General features: G+C 40.8%; 1 pseudogene; it reads right to left on the bottom strand.

Moving 5' to 3' along the window:
• Positions 1-20,362: 20,362 nt before the first annotated feature.
• LOC135228312 (CCR4-NOT transcription complex subunit 11-like) lies at positions 20,363-21,666 on the bottom strand (annotated as a pseudogene).
• Positions 21,667-21,946: the final 280 nt, after the last annotated feature.

Consider the following 21,946-nt stretch of genomic DNA (forward strand, 5'->3'; position numbering starts at 1 on the left):
TGCTGTCTGTTGGTCTGTGGCTCCAGGGGCATACCGCATGTGTCAAGTCTCAGATGCGAAGGCCCAAATCCTGGAAGTCAGGGCCCGAGGAGGCCAGTGGTTTGTGGATGTGGGGATATGGATCAAATATTTCCACGTACAGGAGGGAGCCTTGCGCCCTAGACTGCCTTGTTCTTGAACTCCAAGACGCCTGGCACTCTCCCTAGCCTTGGTCCATCTCTCTGTGTGTGCACTCTAGCTACATTTCTCCTGCTGTCACTCTGATTCCACCTCTAGCAGCAATCTTAGTGCAGAAGTCAACATTTAGCGCTTATAGGAGTGTCTCAGGCCTGTATATGTCGAGGCTCAGGTTGACCTTGTCTATCTTCTGCCCCAGGCAATGGCCACAATGCTTCATCCCAGATGATGACATGTGGGCCCTGGTGGACATTTTTCTCTATCAACCCAGAGAGATCTGAGTGGGGGTCAGCAGGCAAGGTAGGCAAGGTAAAGGTCTGGTGGGTGGCACTAAGGCTTGTTTACCATTACCATGGTGACAGTCTCCAGGAGCAGTGGGTAGAGATTCTGGTGGGCTGGGTCAAAGTATTGAGCCAATAGGAGAGATCTGGCCCACCTGGCTGATTCCTCAGGGCCCTTTATTTTGCCCATGATACTCAGAGGTCACTTCTGGCTATGGCCACAGGAATTAAGCACACCCAGGGAAAGGCTTTGCTGATGGGATTCCCCGATGTGGACAGGTTCAAGCCACTGGGAGAGTGGGTCAGTACCTGTTTACAACTTACTTGGAAACATCAGTAGGAAAGGTGTCCCCACGCAACATCTAGTGTCTCTCTCTGTCTCTGTCTTATCAGTCAGTTGGGCGGCATCTCTTAATTGTGCTCCTGAGAACCATCACAACTAAGGTAGCAGGAGGGAGAAATGGGAGATGAAAGGGGGAAAGCCTCTGGCTTTACCGATTTCAATAGGCAGAGAATAGCAAGTAGTCCATCTTGGTGTCCTCAGAGACTGGTGATTGATGGGGGAGCTATACCAGGTGCGGTCCCAGGCCACGTGTACCTTGTGGGCAGACAGGAGCCCATTCGGGACAACTACTTCTGATAGATTGTATCAAAAAATCCCACCATGTGGATGGGGCAGAAAACATTCACACATACCTGCGTGAGGCCACTACTTGGTCTGGAGATCCCAGTCTGGTCTCTGCATGTCATCTTGTCAGCACACACCTGGCCTGCACAAATAAAAATCTGCCTTTTCCCAGGGGGAAAAAAAAAAAAAACCACATGCAACTATTAATGGCATGACACTCAGCCAAAGGCAGGACCAACAAAGTCATGTGAAAGAACTATTTTCAAATTTTTCCTGGTCCACAGCCTCTGGTGGCACACTACATATGTGTGAGGTCTCAGAAGCCAAGGCCGGAAATCCTGGAAGCTAGGGCCCAAGGAGGCCAATTCATTGTGGATGTGGGGATATGGATGATCTTTGTCCCACGTATAGAAGGCAGCCATAGGCCTTAGTCTGACTGGCTCTTGGGCTCCACAACGTCTGGAACCGACTATGGCCTTTGGTCTGAGCCTAAGTGAGCAACTGTACCCCAGCTACATTTTTCCTATCATCACTCATTTCTCCTGCCTTGGCTATCTGAGTGTAGAAATGACCATATATCACTGACAGCAGTGTCATAGGTCTCTAGATAACGAGGCTCTTGGTGACCCTGGCTGTCTCTTGCCCCAGACAATGGCCTTGCTGCTTCGTCCCAGATGATAACGCATGTGCCCTGGCCACATTAATCTTTTTCAACTTGGAGATCTCGACGACTGTTGGCAGGCCAATGAGGCCAGGTGAATGTCGGGTGGGTGGGGCTAAGGCTTGTTTATCAGCACCATCAATAAGCCTCTGGAAGGAGAGAGCAGGACTTCTGATGGGGCTGATTCATAAGTTCTGAGCGAATAGGAGAGAACTGGCCCGTGTGGCCTATTCCACCGGGCCCTTCATTTTGGCCTATGAGACTCAGTGCCCACTTTCAGCTGTGGCAACAGGAATTCAGCACACCCAGGGAAAGGCTACGCAGGTGGGAACCCCTAATGTGGTCATATCAAGGCCCTAGAAGTGCAGGCCAGTTACCTGTTTTCCACTTACTTCAGGACATCAGTAGGCAACGTATCCCCACTCAGCTTCTATTCTCTCATTCTCTCTCTCTATATGCATTGGTTCTGTGACATCTCCAAGTTGTACCCCTGAGAAGCATTACAACTAGGAGAACCAGACGGAGAGACTAGAGATAAAAGTGTAAGACCTCTGGCTCAATTGGCTGTCCATGGGCAGAGAATAGTAGGTAGTCCAACTGGATGGTCTTAGAGTCTCATGATTGATGTCTTAGCTACACCAGGGGTGGACCCTGCCAGCTGAAGCTTCCAGGCAGATGGAAGCCCCTCTGACAACTACCCCTACAACTAACACGGTGTATTGAAAAACCATGCCAAGCAGACTAGGCAGAAAACAGAGAAACGTATGTGCGAGAGGCCTCTCCTGGGTATGGAGATCTTAATCAGGTCTCCACCAGGTCATCTTCTCAGCACACCTTACACACACACACCAACTCTGCCTTTCTCCATGAATACCACATCCACCTAGGAACAACAGCATACCACTCAGCCAAAGACAGAACAAGCAGTCATGTGAAAACAGCCATTTTCATATTTTTGCCATTCGATGGGCCACAGCCTCTGGTGGCACACTGCATATGTGTGAGATCTTAGAAGCCAAGGCTGGAAATCCTGGAAGCTAGGGCTCCAGGAGGCCAGTGGATTGTGGATGTGGGGATATGGATGAGCTGTGTCGTATGTACACGACGGAGCCCAGGTCCTAGTACGAGTGGATCTTGGGCTCCACAACATGTGGAATCGTCGCTGGCCTTTGGCCCAGGCCTCCGTGAATGATAGTACTTCAACGACATTTGTCCTCTCATCAATCTGATTCCACCCACTATGACTACCTGAGTGTAGAAGCGAACATTTAACACTGACAGCAGTGTCACGGGTCTCTAGATTTCAAGGCTCAGGCTGATCTTGACTGTCTTCTGCCCCAGTCAATGGCCCCAATGCTTCATCCCAGATGATTACATGTGGGCCCAGGCCACAATACTCTTTATAAAATCAGAAGTCTGGGTGAGGGTCAGCAGGCCAGGTAGGTCAGGCGACTGTTGGGTGGGCAGGGTTAAAGCTTATTTACCATCACTATGGGGACAGCCTCTGGAAGCAGTGGGAATAGCCTCTGATGGGGCCTGGTCAGAAGTACTGACCCAGTAGGAGAGATATGGCACACCTGTCCTTTTCCACAGGGTTATTCATTTAGGCCTATGAGTCTCAGCTGCCGCTTCTGGCTGTGGCCACAGGAAGTCAGCACACTGACGGAAAGGTTTTGAGGATGAGAGCCCCTGATGAGGACACATTCAAAGCACTGGGTGCGCAGGCCAGGTACCTGTTTTCCACCTAATTCAGGACATCAGTAGGCAAGGTATCCCCACTCAGCATTTATTCTCTCTCCGTCTCTCTTTGTATGTGTCGGATCTGCAATATCTCTAACTTGTACCCCTGAAAAACACCACAACTAGGATAGCCGGAAAGAGAGCCAGGAGGCAAAAGAGGGACAGCCTCTCGGTGTCTTGTCTGCCCATGGGCAGAGAATATCAGGTAGTCCATCTGGATGATCTTAGAGCCTGGTGGTGGTTGTTGTGGGAGCTACACCAGGGCCTGACCCTGGCCAGGTATAGCTTCTGGGCAGACAGGAACCCCTCTAGCGACCAGTCCTTCTGCTGATCCATGGTACCAAAAAACTCCCCCAAATGGACTGGGCAGAAAACACTCCCACATACCTGCAAGAGGTCATCCCTAGGTCTGGTGACCTAAATCTGGTCTCCAGCATGTTATCTCATCAGCACACACCTTGCCTGCCTTTCTCCATGTATTCCACATCCAACAAGTAAACAACACTCAAAAATTAGAAGGAGTGGCAATATTAATTTCCAACAAAATAAACATTAAAGTTAAATCCTCAACAAAGGATAAGGAAGAACACTATATAATGAAAGGGAAATTATGCCAGGATGATATAACCATATTAAATATTGATGCACCCAAAAACAGAGATTCAAGATACATTAAAAAAAAATCTAACAACAGCACTAAAAGTGAGATAGACAACTCCACAATAAAGTAGGAGACTTTAACATACCACTTTCAGTGAATAATAGAATATCCAGAAAGAATCTCAATAAAGACACAGAACTAAATGCCACAATCAACCAACTTGACCTCATAGACATACACAGAACACTCCACCCAACAGTAGCCAAGTTAAGTTTCTTTTCCAGCACACATGGAACATACTCTAGAATAGACTACATATTAAGTCATAAAGCAAGCCTGAGCAGGATCCAAAACATCGAAATATTACAAAGCATCTTCTCTGAACATAAGGCCATAAAAGCAGAAATCAATAACAGAAAAAGCAGGAAAAAGAAAGGAAACCCTTGGAAACTGAACAACACCTTACTCAAAAATGACTGGATTATAGAAGACGTTAAGGATGGAATAAAGAAATTCATAAAATCCGATGAGGGTGAAAACACTTCCTATCAGAATCTTTGGGACACAGCGAAAGCAGTGCTCAGAGATCAATTTATATCAATAAATGCACACATACAAAAAGAAGGAAGGGCCAAAACCAAAGATTTATCACTACAACTTGAACAACTAGAAGGGGAGCAACAAAAGAAACCCTCAGGCACCAGAAGAAAGCAAATGATAAAAATTTGAGCAGAATTAAGCGAAATAGAGAACAGAAAAACAATTCAAAGAGTTAACAAGTCCAGAAGCTGGTTCTTTGAAAAAAAAAATAACAAAATTGATAAACCGCTGCCAAACTGACAAAAGAAAATCAAGAGAGGAAGCAAATAACCCAAATAAGAAGTTAGATGGGTGGTATCACAACAGACCCAACTGAAATTAAAAGAATCATACCAGATTACTACAAAAAATTGTACTCTAACAAATTTGAAAACCTAGAAGAAATGGATGAATTTCTAGAAACACACTATCTACCTAAACTAACACAAACAGAGGAAGAACAACTAAATAAACCCATAACAAAAGTAGAGATTGAAACCGTAATTAAAAAACTCCCAATAAAAAAAAAAAAAGCCCTGGCCCGAATGGCTTCACTGGAGAATTCTACCAAACTTTCAAAGAAGAGTTAACACCACTACTACTAAAGGCATTTCAGAGCATAGAAAATGATGGAATACTGCCAAACTCATTCTATGAAGCCAGAATAACCCTGATACCAAACCTGGGTAAAGATACCACAAAAAAAAAAAAAAGAAAATCACATACCTACATCCTTCATGAACTTAGAAGCAAAAATCCTCAACAAAATTCTAGCCAATGAAATTCAGCAATGTATCAAAAATAATAATGATAATTCACCATGACCAAGTGGGATTCATACCAAGTATGCACTGAACGTTCAACATTAGAAAAACAATTAATGTAATCCATCATATAAATAAATATATAAATAAAAATAAAAAAATTTTATTGTGCTTTAAGTGAAAGTTTAAAAATCAGGTCAGTCTCTCATACAAAAATTTATATACACCTTGCCATGTACTCCTAGTTGCTCTCCCCCTAAGGAGACAGCACACTCCTCCTCTCCACTCTGTATCCCCCATGTCCATTCAGCCAGCTCCTGTCCCCCTCTGCCTTCTCATCTCCCCTCCAGACAGGAGCTGCCAACATAGTCTCATGTGTCTACTTGAGCCAAGAAGCTCACTCCTCACCAGTATCATTTTCTGTCTTACAGTGCAGCCCAATCCCTATCTGAAGAGTTGGCTTTGGGAATGGTTCCAGTATTGGGCTAACAGAAGGTCTGGGGACCATGCCCTCTGGGATCCTTCTAGCTTCAGTCACGCCATTACGTCTGGTCTTTTTATGAGAATTTGAGGTCTGCATCCCACTGTTCTCCTGCTCCATCAGGGATTTTCTGTTGTGTTCCCTGTCAGGGCAGTCATTGATTGTAACGGGGCACTATCTACTTCTTCTGGTCTCAGGCTGTAGTTTCTGGTTTATGTGGCGTTGTCTCTTGGGCTCATAATGAACTTGTGCCTTTGGTGTTCTTCATTCTCCTTTGTTCCAGGTGGGATGAAACCAAATGATGCATCTTAGATGGCTGCTTGCTAGCGTTTAAGACCACAGACACCACTCACTAAAGTGGGATGCAGAATGTTTTAATAATTTTGTTACGCCAATTGACCTAGATGTCCCCTGAAACCATGGCCCCCAGATACCGGCTCCTGCTATTCTGGCCTTCAAAGCATATTCTGGAAACTTCTCTGCTTTTGGTTTAGTCCAGTTGTGCTAACCTCTCCTGTACTGTGTTGTCTTTCCCTTCACCAAAAATAGCTCTTGTCTACTATCTAATTAGTGAATATGTCTCTCCCTCCTTCCCTCCCCATCATCATAATAATCAAAGAGTATTTTCTTCGGTGTTTAAACTATTTGAGTTGTTATAACAATGGTCTCATACAATATTTGCTCTTTTGCAACTGACTAATTTCAGTCAGCATAATGCCTTCCAGATTTCTCCATGTAATAAGATGTTTCACGGATTCATCATTGTTCTTTATCGTTCTATAGCATGCCATTGTATGAATATACCACAATTTATTTATCCATTTATCCATTGGTAGACACTTTGGTTACTTCCATATTCTTCCTATTGTAAACAGTGCTGCAATGAACACAGGTGTGCATATACCTGTTTGTGTGAAGGCTCTTATTTCTCTAGGATAAATTCCAAGGAATTAGATTGCTGGATCATATGGTAGTTGTAGTTCTAGTTTTTAAGGAACTGCCAAATTGATTTCCAAAGTGGTTGTACTATTTTACATTCCCACCAGCAGTGTATAAGTGATCTAGTCTCTCCACAACCTCTCCAACTTTTATTATTTTGTGTTTTCTAGATTAATACCAGCCTTATTGGAGTGAGATGGTATCTCATTGTCATTTAGACCTGCATTTCTCTAATGGCTAATGATCCTGAGCATTTCCTCATGTATCTGTTAGCTTCCTGAATGTCTTCTTTGGTGAAGTGCCTGTTCATATCCTTTGTCCATTTTTAAGTGGAGTTTTTTTTTTTTTTTTGTCTTTTTATTGTTGTTTTTGCAGCATCATGTAGATTCTAGAGATCAGATGCTGATCGCAAATCTCATAGCTAAAAACTTCTTCCCAGCCTGTAGATAATCTTTTTACTCTTTTGGTGAAGTCTTTGGATGAGCATAGTGGTTTGATTTTTAGGAGCTCCCAGTTATCTAGTTTCTGTCTGGTGTTTTGTGCATTGTTAGTAATGTTTTATATACCATTTATGCCATGTATTAGGGCTCCTAGCATTGTCCCTATTTTTTCTTCCATGATCTTTGTCATTTTAGATTTTATATTTACATCTTTGATCCATCTTGAGTTAATTTTTGTGCTTGTGCGAGGTATTGGTTTTGTCTCATTTTTTTTGCAAATGGATATCCAGTTATGCTAGCACCATTTATTAAACAGACTGTCTATTCCCCATTTAACTGAATTTGGGCTTTAATCAAATATTAGCTGCTCATATGTGGATGGATTTATGCCCGGATTCTCAATTCTGCTTCATTGGTCTATGTATCTGTTGTTGTACCAGTACCAGGCTGTTTTTACTACTGTGGTGATATAGTATGTTCTAAAATCAGGTACTATGAGGCCTCTCACTTTGTTCTTCTTTTTCAGTAATGGTTTACTTATCTGGGGCCTCTTTCCCTTCCATGTGAAGTTGGTGATTTGCTTCTCCGTCTTATTAAAAAATGTCCTTGGAATTTGGATTGGAATTGCATTGCATCTATAGATCACGTGGGTACAGATCACTTTTGGTAGAAGAGACATTTTTACAATGTTGAGTCTTTCTATCCAGGAATAAGGTATGTTTTTCAGCTTACATAGGTCTCTTTTGGTTTCTTGCAGTAGTGTCCTGTAGTTTTCTTTGCATAGGTCTTTTATGTACCTTGTTAGATTTATCTCTAAGTGTTTTAACTTCTCAGGGGCTATTGTAAATGATGTGGATTTGGTGATTTCCTCTTGGACGTTCTCTTTCTTGGTATAGAGGAATCCAACTGATTTTTGTGTTTCTCTTGTATCCTGGTACTCTGCTGAACTCTTGTATTAGTTTCAGTAGTTTTCTTAGGAATTATTTTTTAATATCAAAATCTTAATAATATCAACAAAAAAAGCTCCCACCAGAATGTTATCACATAGCATATGATGAAAAAAAAGAAAAAAGAAACATCACAGACTTCTTTATGAATAAAAGGAAATGGGCATTTGATTATTTTCAATATTGAAAGGTTCTATTGTAGCCATAAAGTTAATTTAACATAAAACATAGCTTTTCTTTGTTACCCTGAGCCTTTCAGGAGGGCAGTGATCAAGAATGATAGTTTGATCTGAATCAGAAAATACTAGTTATCATTCAGAAGGTGAAATTTTCAACCATCCTTTACTGTTCTCCCATATAAAACATAATTGTAGGGTCTTAGAGTTGCATACTTGAAAATGAATAGTATGCAAATATGTTCATTTTGCATAACATAAACATAAAAGATGAGGAAGATACACCTTAAGACATAAGAAAGAATACTTAAAAAAATGTACAATGCCTTTGTGCATAAATGAAAGTATTTGAGCAGAAGAGTTACATTAACAAACATTAAAACCACAATGAATTTACTTACTCAAATACTAAACTGAAAGGCATTCCTTTAAATATTTTATTTTAATCATGTATGTTTTAGTCATTCAGAATTGTTTAATGTCATAAATCCTGAAGTAAATTTTGCACTGTGAAACTTCAACTTTTTTGTTTAATCCATTTTATAAATCACAGAAGTATGCTGTATTTCTATGAGTATTGTTGATGTTGATAGTTGCTGACTCATAGCAACCTTACATTGCCTGATTTTGTGAAATCTTTATGACTGTATATTAACATTGGAAGCATTATTTTTTAATTTTTTTCATAATTTTCCCAATTATTTAAAAATAATTATGTAATTATTGTATATCATTGATATTTATATTTAGGGATTAGGGGTTACTTGATAAGCATCTTTTCTTTATCAAATTGAATAATAATTTTATGAAGTTTGGATTTACACATTGTGTTCTTTGTCTTTACGTTGTCAATCACTGTTAAAATTTCGGAGAACTGGAAACGAAGATTCAGCATCTTTGCAACTCCAGCATAATCCCAGCTGGTTTTAATCCTAAGGCTTTCCACAAAAGGTAAGCATGCTCTTTTTTTCATTTTCTTTTAATGATAGAGGCGATATCCCTATAATGCTTTGTATTCTCCATAAGTGCATGTCTGAAACCAGGAAAGGCCTGCCTCGTATGCAGCTCTATTGCTGAGCACCTTGAAATGTCATATACTTCCCTCTCTGAGACACTGAAGTTTCAAATTTAATACTATATTAAAGAAACTGTTTAAACTCTGAAATCTTTGTTTGTTCATTTATTATTTTTCTTACTTTATGTGGTAATAAACCAAAAAAAAAAACAAAAAAAACTCTTTGCTGTCAAGTTGACTCTGACTCATAGTGACCCTACAGCACAGAGCAGAACTGTCCCATAGGGTTTCCAAGGAGCCATTGGTGGATTCAAACTGACCTTCTGGTTAGCAGCCAAGCTCTTAACCACTTTACAACCGGGGCTCCTTAACAGCACAGTTCAATTTGTTTAAATAAATTTATGAATGGAATATTTAAAAGAACCATGGTATTTCTTTATAAATGACTTTACTTTAGAGCACTCAATAATTAAGAACATTAGGTACCTAGTGAAAGGATTTTAAGTCCACAAATATTTAAATAGAATATTCTCTTTCAGCTAATCTCCCTTTCTCTAAGTGATGATTCCTTAAACTATTAAATCAATTGCCTATTTCTGTTAGAAACTAAACTAAATCAAATTCAGTAGCCACAAGAAAAAGTTATGAAATATTAGGAAAAAAAAACTTAAAATCTTATCTATGAAGTTCAATAGGCAAGAGATTCTAAAAAGGCCTTAGAGTAAAATGGCAGAAAATCGTTCATCTGTGGCCTTTGATATTGAAATCGCAAGTGGTAAAAAGACTAGCTACTGCTGAGTTAGTGGAAAGTATCCAATACTATTGAGGAAGTCAGTAGTATGAAATACCTTTGAGGGTAATAGAAAGGTTGTCATTATGTGTCATTGTACCAGAAATGGATCATCAAGTAGGAGGTCATCACTGTGCTATCACAGGTTCTCTGCCCGAGCAATGTTTCACACAGGGAGATATGGGAATTATAAACGTAAGGCAGCATCTCCAAGTCTGCGGTGCAAGCATGCTATCGAACAGCACAAAGATTCCGTAAAAGTGAATGTAAAAGAATTTGATTTTCCGCTAGCCTTAATAGTTGGCACTAGTGATAAAAACGCCACAGACCTGTGAACAACACACTGCTGTGGAAGTCTTTCAGAAACACTTCACAACAAAGTTCAGACTGAAAAGAAGTAAAGAAAGTAAATGGGGGATACTTGGAATATGTAATAAATGCTTCTATTTTGTAAATGGAGTCACTGGGTGGTGTAAACGGTTAACATGATCAGCTGCTCATTAAAAGGTTGGTGGTTTGATTCCATCCAGAGGCACCTCAGAAGAAAGGCCTGGCAACCTACTTTCAAAATATCAGGCATTGAAAACCCTACGGAACACAGCTCTAGTCTGACACAGTTGGGCTGAAATCAACTCAATGGCGACTGTTTTTCTCTCTTTTGGAAGTGGATCAATCTTACAACAAAGTCACACTCAGAAACTGTAATAAGCCAAAACATCATTGTGACTACTCTACTGGTCCGCCATAATTATGGGGATTGTACATCCCAATTTTACTGAGACAATCTTGGTTCATGCCTGTTATTCTGTAATATTTAATAACAACAACCAACTTCATTCTCCAAAGAGTTCTGCTTTGGCCAAAATTAGACTGTCATCATGCCACTAGCAACTTACTGCCTTTCAGCTCTAAATCTACCCTTTTATAGCCTCCTCTGTGATAATAGACTGAACTGTTTAAGCTTTTTTTTTTCTTGTTTCGTGAGCATTCTGTTGATCTTGTGGTGAACAGACATTGCTTCTATTTTGTTCTCTTCTTGCCCTGTTGCACCACTCTCCAAGGGATTCTTCCCCAGCTGTGCCCAGGGCAAGGTAGTTCCTTGGCAAGCTTGCAGACCTGGTCCCGTTCTGGTGGCCACCTCACTGTGGCCCTCTCCAGGTACCACCTCCCCATTGGTGAGTGGGATTTTGATGCAACAGCTCTTTCTGTGTTCTCACACGCTAGCATCAGGCCACCTGTGACGCAGATGGTGTTTCCTGCTTGCCTGGCAACTGTAGTCCAGATCTGGCCACAGAAATCCAGAGAGTTTCTCTGCCATCCAGTGGGGTCCAACCATATCTTCTCCAATGAGATCTAAAGCACAGCCTTGGGCCGTTTTAAGAGTTGTTAAACTTGGGCCATCCAAGTTGTTGCTGTTTTTTGGTATCTCTCATGTTGTTGTTATTAGGAACTGTCAAATAAGTACAACAGAGCCCTAGGTACAAGAGAATAAACACTGCATGATCCTGTACCATCCTCACAATTGTTGTTATGTTTGAGCCCATCCTTGTAGCCACTGTGTCAATCTACTTCTTTGAGGGTATTCCTCCTTTTGGCTATTCCTCTGCTTTACCAAGCATCATGTCCTTCTCCAAGGACTGGTCTCTCATGATAACATGTCCAAAGTACGTGAGATGAAGTCTCACCATCCTCACTTCTAAGGCGCATTCAAGCTGTACGTCCAAGACAGATTTGCTCATACTCTGGCAGTACATGGTATATTCAATATTCTTTGCAAACACAATGATTCAAAGGCATCTATTCTTCTTTGGTCTTCCTTACTCATTGTCTAGCTTTCTCATGCATATGAGTTGACTGAAAATACCATGGCTTTCATTAGGCAAACCTTAGTCTTTAAGGCGATATCTTTGCTTTTTAACCCTTTAAAGAGATTTTTTGCAGCAGACTTGCCCAATGTAATATGTCGTTTGATTTCTTGACCAGTGCATCCATGGGCATTGATTTTGGACCCAAGTGAAACAAAATCCTTGACAGCATCAATACGTCCTTAGTTTATCGTGATGTTGCTTACTGGTCCAGTTGTAAGAACTTCTGTTTTCTTTATGTTGAGCTGTAATCCATACTGAAAGCTGTAATCTTTGATATTCATCAGTAAGTGCTTTAAGTCCTCTTCCATTTCAGCAGGCAAGGTGGTGTCATCTGGATAACACAAGATGTTCATGAATCTTCCTTCAATCCTGATGTGGAGATCTTCATACAGTCCAGCTTCTAGAAGTATTTGCTCAGCATACAAATTCATGAAAGGATACAATTCTGATGCACCCCTTTACTGATTTTAAACCACAAAGGATACCCTCGCTCTGTTTGAATGACTGCCTCTTGGTTCTCATAAGCACAATTAAGTGTTCTGGAAGTCCCATTCTTCGCAATGTCCATAATTTGTTACGATCCACACAGTCGAACGTTTTTGCATAGTCAATAAAACAGAGGTAAACATCTTGCTGGTATTCTCTGCTTTCAGCCAACATCCATCTGACGTCAGCAACGATATCTCTCATTCTATGTCCTCTTCTGAATCCAGCTTTAATTTCTCGCAATTTCCTGTCACTGTATTGTTGCAATCGCTTTTAAATGATCTTCAGAAAATTTTACTTGTGTATGATATTAATGATATTGTTTGATAATTTCTGCATTCTGTTGGCCCAACATTCTTTGAAATGGGCACAGATATGGAACTCTTCCACTTGGTTGGCTGGGTAGCTGTCCTCGTGGCACAGATGTGTGAGCACTTCAGTGCTGCATCCCTTTGTTGAAACATCTCAATTGGTATTCCATCAATTGCTGAAGCCTTGTTTTTCACTGATTCCTTCAGTGCAGCTTGGACAGCTTCCTGCAACACCATCGATTCCTGATCACATGCTCTCTCCTGAAATGGTTGAACACCCACCAATTCTTTTGGGTATAGTGACTCTGCGTCTTCCTCCCATCTTCTTTTGATGCTTCCAGAGGAATCAGTCTCTGGAGAAGGACATCACTCTTGGCACAGTACAGGGTCAGCGGAAAAGAGGAAGACCCTCAATGAGGTGGATTGACACAGTGGCTGCAACAATGAGCTCAAGCATAACAATGACTGTAAGGATGCCGCAGGACCCGGCAGTGTTTGGTTCTGTTGTGCATAGGGTCGCTATGAGTCGGAACTGACTCAAGGGCACCTAACAACAACAACAACAAGGTAATCTTTTTGCTCTTTTGGTGAAGGCTTCGGATGAGAATATGTGTTTGATTTTTAAGAGCTCCCAGTGGTCTAGTTTCTCTTCTGGTGTTTGTGCACTGTTAGTGCTGTTTTGTATACTGTTTATGCCATTTTTTAAGGCTCCTAGTGTTTTTTTTTTTAGTGTTGTCCCTACTTTTTCTTCAATGATCTTTATCATTTTAGATTTTATATTTATGTCTTTGATCCATTTTGAATTAATTTTTGTGCACGGTGTGAGGTATGGGTTTTGTGTCATTTTTTTGCAGATGGATATCCAGTTATGCCAGCACCATTTCTTAAACAGACTGTCTTTTCCCTATTTAACTGACTTTGGGCTTTAGTCAAATATCAGCTGTTCATATGTGGATGGATTTATGTCTGGATTCTCAATTCTGTTCCATTGGTCTATGAACCTGTTGTTGTACAAGGATTAGGCTGTTCTGACTACTGTGGCGGTATAAGAGGTCCTAAAAACACGTAGTGTGAGGCCTCCCAATTTGTTCTTCTTTTTCAGTAATGCTTTACTTATATAGGGCCTCTCTCCTTTCCATATGAAGTTGGTGATTTGTTTTTCCATCTCATTAAAAAATGTTGTTAGGATTTGGATCAGAATTGCATTGTATTTATAAGATCACTTTTGGTAGAACAGACATTTCTACAATGTTGAGTCCTCTTGTCCATGAGCAAGGTATGTTTTTCCAGTTATGTAGGTCTCCTGGTTTCTTAGAGCAGTACCTTGTAGTTTTCTCTGTATAGGTCTTTTACATCTCCGTTAAGAGTTATTCCTAAGGATTCTGTCTTCTTGGGTGCTACTGTAAATGGTATTGATTTGGTGATTTCCTCTTCAGTGTTCTTTTTCTGTTGGTATAGAGGAATCCAACTGATTTTTTTTTTTTTTTAACTTTTGTTGAGCTTCAGGTGAACGTTTACAAATCAAGTCAGTCTGTCACATATAAGTTAATATACATCTTACTCCTTACTCCCGCTTGCTCTCCCCCTAATGAGTCAACCCTTCCAGTCTGTCCTTTCGTGAGGGCTTTGGCAGCCTCCAACTCTATCCTTCCATCCCCCCTCCAGACAGGAGATGCCAACACAGTCTCAAGTGTCCACCTGATATAATTAGCTCACTCTTCATCAGCATCTCTCTCCCACCCACTGTCCAGTCCCTTTCATGTCTGATGAATTGTCTTTGGGGATGGTTCCCGTCCTGTGCCAACAGAAGGTTTGGGGACCATGACCGCCGGGATTCCTCTAGTCACATCCAGACCATTAAGTCTGGTCTTTTTATGAGAATTTGGGGTCTGCATCCCACTGATCTCCTGCTCCCTCAGGGGTTCTCTATTGTGCTCCCTGTCAGGGCAGTCATCGATTGTGGCCGGGCACCAATTAGTTCTTCTGGTCTCAGGATAATGTAGGTCTCTGGTTCATGTGGCCCTCTCTGTCTCTTGGGCTCTTAGTTGTCATGTGACCTTGGTGTTCTTCATTCTCCTTTGCTCCAGGTGGGTTGAGACCAATTGATGCATCTTAGATGGCCGCTTGTTAGCTTTTAAGACCCCAGACACCACATTTCAAAGTGGGATGCAGAATGTTTTCATAATAGAATTATTTTGCCAATTGACTTAGAAGTCCCCTTAAACCATGGTTCCCAAACCCCCGCCCTTGCTCCGCTGACCTTTGAAGTATTCAGTTTATCCCGGAAACTTCTTTGCTTTTGGTCCAGTCCAGTGCAGTTGAGCTGACCTTCCATGTATTCAGTGTTGTCCTTCCCTTCACCTAAAGCAGTTCTTTTCAGCTAATTAATCAGTAAAAAACCCTCTCCCTCCCTCCCTGCCTCCCCCTCTCGTAACCACAAAAGTATGTGTTCTTCTCAGTTTATACTATTTCTCAAGATCTTATAATAGTGGTCTTATACAATATTTGTCCTTTTGCCTCTGACTGATTTCGCTCAGCATAATGCCTTCCAGGTTCCAACTGATTTTTGTGTGTTTCTCTCGTACCCTGATACCCTGCTAAACTCTTCTATTAGTTTCAGTAGTTTTCTTGAGGATTCTTTAGGGTTTTCTGTGTATAAGATCATATCACCTGCAAATACAGAAACTTTCACTACTACCCTACCAGTCTGGATACGCTTTATTTCTTTATCTGGCCTAATTGTTCTGATATAGGGATACCATTTTGATTCCAGAAAAAGCAATGGTCCAAAGAAGCTAGGTACAGTGAGGCTAAAAAATGAAAAAAAAAAAAAAAGGAAATTTAGAAGCTCAACCAGTGGCTAATATTAACATGAGTGACTGAACCCTTCCCTCCCTCTTTTATTGAGATCAACTGACATCAGGTAAGAAGATTGTCCTCTGGCCCTCCACCCAACCATATCTTTTGAAAGTCAAATTCAGCAAGCCAGGCTTTGAACAGGAAAGAAAAGACTAGCAACTTTGGTTAAACAAAAGTAGCTGGCAGGATCAATCCTGGTCAGGAACTTCCTCATAGTGAATATTTACTTTTGTGCATAAGGAAATCCTAAAATCAATATAAGATATCTGCTCTCAGTTTCTCTCTTTGACAGTAGATTTCATGGAACAACAGTTTCCTAATAGGTCAAATGTTTGATAAGCTCTAGTTCTTCCTTAGGATTTCAGAGTCAAAGGCCCAAGTTTCTGCCCTTGAAGTTTTATATTTCCTTTTTTTGTAATCACTGCAACATAGTCTTAATCTGATTTATTATCTTGTTTTCACCAGATGCTGCAGAAAAGTTATAACACCACTAACTGTAATGTTGCATTTTAAGAGATAAATGTAGTCCCACCCAAGGGACCTATCAGTTTATGTTCTGAAAACAAGACCTAAGGGCTCTATCTCTAAGCTCTTTTTGAAATCTACTGAAAAGAGTTAAAATTATCTTAATTCTATGTAAAAATATACTGTAGTGTTCTGGGGGTGATTTACCAAATTCTGTACATCTTAAGCTCACAAATTAAGCTATATGACACAGAAAGCAGAATACAGAGTCTCCATTATTTAACAGTAATGAAATTAGGGAGCAAACAGAGTTGCTGCTTTCTAAGACTCTCTTTCAGGGGAATGACTAACTCTCCTGGATGCCTGGGGCCTGCAACTGACACAAATGCATGGAGTAGGCCAGGTATGAGAAAGACATGAGTAATTAATTCAATCAAGAATGACAGTTGCCTAGTTATTGTTATTTTGCTTTTTAAACACTGCATCATGCTTAATAACTGTAAGGGTGAATACAAATCAAAAAGAAGGGGGGGATAAAAAAGGACACATATTTCTGCTCACCCCTGTGCAAAAAAGAAGAGTACCAGTCTCTCTTTTTTCTTTTTTACATTTCTTCAGAACACTTGCAATTGTAAATTCTCAGTGGCCCTATACTGACAGAGTAGAACTGCCCTAAAGCCTTTCCAAGGACTGGCTGGAGGATTTGAACTGCCAAGGACATTTTGGTTCACTGCCAAGCTCTTAACCACTTCACCACCAGGGCTCCTTTAAAAAATGCATATATATTCTTTTAAATGCCTAAGGAAACTTGCCAGTTTTACAACCCAGGAAGGTTTTCTCAAGAACCTAGGATCCATTTCTTTGAAATGTAACTAACAGAAAGGTACCACCCCTACCTGCATGGGCCTTTAAGGTAGGTACCAGTTGCTGTCAAGTCTACTCTTGTAGATAGTTACAATTTGGAACTGGTGGCAGACTGGTTAAGAGCTTGGCTGCTAACCAAAAGGTCAGCAGTTCAAATCTACCAGTTGCTCTTTGGAAACCCTATGAGGTAGTTCTACAAACCAGATTCTGCAGTAATCAGCACTCAAATGGTCAGGACTTGGTCAACAACTGCCAGCTTCCCCAATTTTTTGCCTTCACTCACAACTCGGAATCAGAGAAACATACTCCCCAAACCAATTATATAGGTTGCCCTGCTTCTCCTTAGCCTTCCTCCAGCTTCCCATGCGAACAACCTCCAATAAGACCACACCCTAAGCAGCCTTCCTTTTTTTTTTCCACAATTAAACTTTCTCTCTCCACTGCCTGCCTCTGAGTCTCTGTAAAATACAAGTGATGGTGGCTGACTCCTCTGTCATAGCCAGCTCTGAATAAAGCGCTTTTGCTTGTTCTTGAGTGGCCTTTATTTCCACAAATGAAAACACTATAGAAAACTGAAATACCTTGGTGAATTCAGTCAATTACGATGCCACTGTATTTCTCAGATTTGGTAACATTTCCTCTATTGCTAGCAAATGAAATGTCAGCTCTGAATCATTTAATCTTTTCTTTTTCAGCTACAAAGTAATCTTTACCTGCATCAATACCATTTTTCAAAAGCGAACAATTACTATGCCAATTGCAGGTGAAACATTTACCTCCCCTCCATGCATCAAAGGAGAAATTCAGAATGTCCCTAAGCTTTAAACTGGACATTGAGGCTGACCTGGGTCAAGAAGCCAAATCCCAGCTCTACCGCTTCCCAGCATGTGGTCTTAGCTGTTTACACTCTGCTGTTAGCTGCAGGGTGTTCATCTATAAATCTGGTTTAGTAAAGCCTAACTCTAAGGCTGGAGTAATAATTAAGTGAGATGATACATGAAAACACTCAGCCCATCACCCACCTCCAGGTAAGCATACTGCAAGTGGTGCCTTCCCAGGTTGTACCTATGGTTGCAGTTGATGTTTTGGTTACTGTCTTAGGCTGGGTTCTCTAGAGAATCAAAACCAGTAAGGCTTACAAATATATACAGAGATGGAAATTTACATCAAGGAAACGGCTCACACATTTGTAGAAGCTGGAAAATTCCAAGTCCATGGGTCAGGATAGAGGCTTGGTTCTCCTGATTTATGTAGCTGCAGGGGCTGGAGAACCCAACTTTGGCCGGGCAGAGAGCAGGGCTCTTGTTCACAGGCTGTAAAGATTGATGGATCCCAAGATCAGCAGGGAGGACCAAAGGTAAGCTGCTAGCTCGAGTACAAAGAACTGGAGGTTAGACGAACAGGAGCCAGCTGCAGGATATAAAGCCAGCAAAAGACCAGGAACCTTGCCAGAATGTCCACTTCTATTCAATGCAGGCCACCTGACCAACCTCTTACTCATAGCAGATCCTAGTAAGGAGGTGATCACATTATATCAAATCTCATCGTGGAAGTGATCATATCACCATAAGACTGCCAAGCTACATCACAACTGCCAAACCACTGAGAATCATGGCCCAGCCAAGTTGATACACAACCTTGACCATCACACTTACTGTTGTTACAGTTAGCAGAGAAGGTATGTGTCAGGGACAACTCATCTGCCAGACTCTGAATCCTACTATTTACAATCCATGACATGTTCAATACCCAAGACAACCAGGCAAACAGTCAAGAGAAGAACATCAGCTCCTAAATGCTCTTTGGTCCCCAAAGAATAATTCACCCTACCACAACTAAAGTCAATATTTATTAAACTGTAGGTGACACATTTTGTAAACCTCGGTATGAATGATGTAATAAAAGTTTTCCAAGGAAATCTACCTACAATTGTTCTAGTTGCTTTATATCCAGTTATTTTTTCCTTTCTGAATTAATTTGCTTTTGAATACAAACTCTGGAAAGTATACTTCTGTGAAAGGGCCTAGTTTAATGGAATTAATATAAAAGAATTCAAATTTAAGAAGTAGTTTAAATATGCATAATCTATTTTAATAACAAAGCAATAGTAAAGCATTAAAACACATTCTTTACAAGTTCTAAGGTCTTTATACTGAGCAAAAAAAACAATCATGACATGGTGTTGTTTGCTGCCATTGAGTTGATTCTGACTCATGGGTACCTCCTGCGTGTAGAGTAGAGCTGCTCTGTAGAGTTTTCAAAGCTGTAGTCTTTTTGGAACAGATTTCCAGGCTTCAATTCCAAAGCTACTCTGGACAGGTTCAAATCCCTAATCTTTTGGGTACCAGTCTAGCACTTAACCATTTCCACTACCCAGGGACCTGTTCCTGACATATAGTTTTACATTTATTGAAATGATTGGCTACATTACTCATACTCATTGCTGTTGAGTCAGTCGCGACTCATAGCTACCCTACAGGACAGAGTAGAACTGCCCTATAGGGTTCCCAAGGCTGCAAATATTTACAGAAGCAGACTGCCACATCTCTCTCTTGTGGAGAGGATGGTGGGTTTGGCTGGTGGATTCCAACCGCTGACTGTTTGGTTACCACCAAGCACTTTAACCACTGTACCACAAGTGCTCCTTATGTACACATATGCACTTTTTTTTTTTTTTCATTAAAAATAAAGAACTTCAGTGTAAGGCACTGTTGTCCAAGAGTTAAATGAAGACTAAAAGTTCACACAATACCACCTTGCTCTAAGGCTTCTCAAACATGTCCTTCAACCTACCACAGACATGAGGGTAATAATAGCACCCACTCAGCAAACTATTTGAAATAGTATTCCTCTCAATGCATGAACTGGCGTTTTTCCTCAAAAAAAAAAAAAAAATGACTATTTTATATTAACAACAATAATTACAGAAGAAGTGTCTTGAGAGGAGGAAAACAAATAAACAAACAAATAGAAAACTATAGCAGCTATTTCGGCCTAGAAGAAGTTTCCTAATACTTCCTGTGTTTTTTCAACAGTCCCAAGGAATACATTTACTCTGTTGTCTTGTAATCCTCATGATAAGAAGGGATAAATTTACAAGTGTGTCCTTGGTTCAGATGGTACTTAATGAGAAGTTAAGTGCTACCTGTACAACTGGGCTGAAGAATCAAGTTTCTCTTGGTCCCTTGAGGAATCAAAACAATTGCCTAATGTCACATCAAGGACAAGATCACAAATTTTTAAGAATATCTTAATTTACTCTCATGAAATACATTAGCACTGAAACCTCATGAAAGCTGGATTCAGGGATTATCAGGAGTCTGCAACGTGACTTTTAAACAAAAACAGGCGCTTTGCTCTTTACTGCTCATCTGCTCTTTTGCAGTAATAGTTTTCTGGGATAACCGTTCCTCACACGGATAATTATCAACAAGACACCTAAAAGACACAGTTTTTTCAAGTTTTTACCAAAAATTCATCTCAAGGTAAAAAGTCATCCAGGAAAGTAAAACTTCAAGTTGATAAAGTATTGTTTATATGCACTACACCAAGCAATCCACTCAGGGTTTTAACAGTTGTAAAAATTAAACCACGGTATGGATGAACAATGAATGACGTAGTTTCGATGAGGTATTACTATGATTATTAGTCTCAGAAGGGGTTTCCCCAGTATGCAACGTCTTCAACAACCAGAAAAGGCCAGCAGCTTCTCATATCCTATGGGATTCAATACAGAACGCCTGTACTTCTATAAACAAGTCCTGTACATTAATAATTTTGTGACAGATCAAGGACTGGAGGAAGACACAGACGAGGTGCATCAAATGACCCTTAAATTGTTCACAAGTAGAGATGAAATTTGATATATAAAGGTGGATAAATTCGAGAGGTAGATCAACAGCTATAGTAAGCTGATTTACAACTTCCATTGAATGTAAGGACATGTCCATATTGACCAGGCCTGAAACATACTTGGTTATCGGGTTTGACTGTGTGTTAATTTCAGCAACATTTCTATAGTAACTAGAGAGTTGTCTTCCATGAGATCAGGAAGATTGGCTGGAATCAGGCCAATGTGATAAACAAGTCTTGCATTTTTTTCTGAGTCACCAAGGAATGTGCTTGTTGAGAAGATAAGGGGTGTTTGAAGGCTTTGGCCATTATTTGCTTCATCTCTACAGCAGTGCTATTCTTAACACACATTGATGTATCCCACTGAATTGCATGGTCAGTCTCTGTTGGATTTAGCCACGTCAACTCATCCTCACAAACGTGGAGTGGAGGTGTTAGACAAACGATGGCCAAAAATGGCTTTCAATAGATGGTTTTGGAACACTGACTAAAGCTTCTGTGTTTTGAGAGACAATCAAGCTGTCAAATCCAGAGTTGGAAGAATCGAGGTCTGGGTCACTGAGAATACTAGGGAAGCTAGCTTTACTCTGGGTTGGAGATCTGAATGACCCTCAGCTAAGGCTACCTGAAGCCCACTTATGTCCACAGACCGGCCCCTGTTTCCAACACCCATGAAAGCAATCTGGCGAGGTGTCTTTTAGAAGAGTTTCCTTGGTGGTGCCAGCATGAGCTGGGAAAGAAAAAAACTTTTCTGTTGGAGTTATAGGAGGTAAAAATCCTGAGAGTGGTGGCCAGTCCAGCTGCTGGCCGCCACATGCAGGCTTCACAGGACAGGATTGAGCAGGTGTTTGAAACTGGCAACAAAGGGGGTGGCAGTGAGCAAACTGAAGTTGTCAAGGATTTCTTTTTACTTGAATCCACAATCAATACCCATGGAAGGAGCAGTCAAGAAATCAAAAGACACATTGCTCTGAGCAAGTCTGCTGCAAAAGACCTCTTTAAAGTGTTGAAAAGCAAATATG

Source organism: Loxodonta africana, chromosome 20, assembly GCF_030014295.1.
Source record: "Loxodonta africana isolate mLoxAfr1 chromosome 20, mLoxAfr1.hap2, whole genome shotgun sequence".
Classification (NCBI taxonomy): domain Eukaryota; kingdom Metazoa; phylum Chordata; class Mammalia; order Proboscidea; family Elephantidae; genus Loxodonta; species Loxodonta africana.